Source organism: Phalaenopsis equestris, unplaced genomic scaffold (assembly GCF_001263595.1).
Source record: "Phalaenopsis equestris unplaced genomic scaffold, ASM126359v1 Scaffold001028, whole genome shotgun sequence".
Lineage (NCBI taxonomy): Eukaryota > Viridiplantae > Streptophyta > Magnoliopsida > Asparagales > Orchidaceae > Phalaenopsis > Phalaenopsis equestris.
The window spans coordinates 57669-60194 of NW_018165467.1; positions in this window are offsets into that span (position 1 = coordinate 57669).

Below are 2526 nucleotides of genomic sequence, written 5' to 3' on the forward strand. Positions count from 1 at the left end.
ATCCCCAAATTAAGGGATTTTACCCATTTTTGGACCTAACTTGAAATATCTCCAACATCATCACTTACCCTTTGAAGATAATCATCATTAGCCACCCCTGGCTTACCTGAGCCAAGAGGTGACCAATGCCTGGCCGGCCAGCCACCTTGGTGGCTGGAAAATGGCCAAAACCATGGCCAAGACAAGGGATTTTTACCCAATTCAAACCCAAAGGCCAAATCAGCCCAGCTGCTCATTGGAGCTTCTCTCCCCTCCACATATGCAACCAAATGCACCCCTCAATTAGCCCTGGAAGCCAGCTTAGGCCATTTTATTTAAACTCCCCCTCCATGGCAAAAAAGAGAGAGCTTGAATTTCCTTGGGGAGACTCTGTAAAATTTCTTCCAGAGCTACCTGGAGACCTCTGGAGCTTAACAAAACCTTCCCTAGCCACTCAAAGTCTTTGCTCGAGTTCAATTTTGGAGCTCAATTTCAAGGCCAAAACAGGACATCCTTCAAACCTAAACCAAATCCAAATTAATTGCACCCACACCATCCCAATATCAAGAGAGGAAGATCCCCCACAGAAGCCCCATCACCCACCCTAAGGTGGACTGCAAGCAAACCCCCAAATCAACCTTGGTCGAATTTGGGTCTAGCAATTTCACAATGACCAGAGGATCCATCCTCATGTTCCTGGGACTCACACAAAGCTTCTACAAGCATCCAATCGAGGCTATCCCTCTTGGACCAAGGTATTGAAAGTTAACCCTAAACCGAACTTCTTTTAATTATTCATGAATATAAAGTTAATTTATTCATCAACCCTATGGATGTGTTTGGCTAGTCAAGACGAGCATTTAAGAAAAAACTGCACTCAATTTCATTGAGAATCGAGTGAGATATTAGCGTTTTAAAATGGATGGTTTTTGCGTCCAGTTCATTTGGGACGATGACCCGTGACCGTCAGATCGAGTGTGTATCGATTGAGCGGCCCTGATTGCGTTGGACGGAGCGCGGTCCGATAGGGACGGAGATGAGCTGGCTGGTAGCGCCCAATCAGGCAGCGACACATGACCATGTTTGTTTTAGTTTGGATGGATTTGTTTGATTGATGAGACATGGATAAGTAGAAAAATAGGGGCTTTTTCTTTTTTATTTAATCCCCAAAACTTCAAAAATACATAACTTTGTGTAGAAAAAATCATAAAAATAAAATAAAAATACTCACTTGTTCAGTGAAAAGAGGAGAACAATGTGGATTAAAATTTATGTCAATTTGATGAATATTTTATTTTTAAAAAATTAATAAGTGTTAGGAGTATTTTAACTCTCCATGCATGTAGAATTATTATCATAGCTTAAATTTTTGGCATGTTGTAGCCCCTATTGAAGGAAACATTCTCTGATTTTTTCAAATTTAGAGAAGGTCCCTAGACAGAGATACATATTTTTCAAGTTTAGCACATTATTTGCTTAAATTAATCATAATAATTAGCATTTTGCTTAGAAAAATCCAAGAAAATTTTGAAAAGTTTACTATGACCAAAGAACTCTTAGAAAAATTTCTTATGGCATTCAAAATGAACCTAATCTTCATCAACCCTAAAACACTAAAGTAATTCATTGGAAAAAAATATATAAAACTGCTTTAATCTTTTATCTCCACTGCTGTCGAAGATCTAGAGAACTCCCTATAAAAATTTCAAAGCATTTTGAACTCATTTGAAAACTCAAATTGATTTTCTATGTTAAATGACATTTTTGACAATAAATGATTTTTAATGATCAAAATATAACTCAAAAAGTTATGTAAACTTGTTTTTGGAGTTTTTTTGTGATAAGGCAAAATTTCATATAAATAAAATGGTATTGAAAATAAAAACTTCATTTTTAGCCTATATTTAAATATTTAAATAATTAAAAATACATAAAAATCACAAAGATAACAAAATTCTTGGAAATATTCTAAATTTCTTCCTAATCACTTAGGAACAATTGAGATATTTTTCTTGATTTCTAAAATAAAGATATTGTACTTTCAAGATTAAAAATAATTTTTAGAGGCCTTAAAAATAATTTTTAAAGGCTAAAAATGAGTTTTCACTAAAAATAATTCAAATAAATAAATAAAAAAAAAAAATCTTCTCCTTTGAGTTTACTGACCTTAGGAGGACCTTTCAAAAATATAAAACTTAATTTTCCTCATTTGAAATATTTTATATTTAATAAATACCCCAAAACTTAAAATAATTCTTAAAATTTAGATAAAATTTAAAAAAATCATGAAATTTGGTCCAAGGGATTCTCTGGTCTAATCCTAACTCCAGTAAAAAAATTTCAATGGATTAGGATTTACCTTGGTCAAGTTAGGAATTTTCTTTAAAAAATCCTATTTTTGCATGAAAATAATTATATAAAATAAATTAAATTTTGAAAAATCACATTTTCTCCTCTGATGTCTTAATTGACCCATGAATGAGGTAGGATAAAAATTTCAAAGTCATTTAAATTGAATTTGACAAATTATGAAGTGTTAGAGCCTTA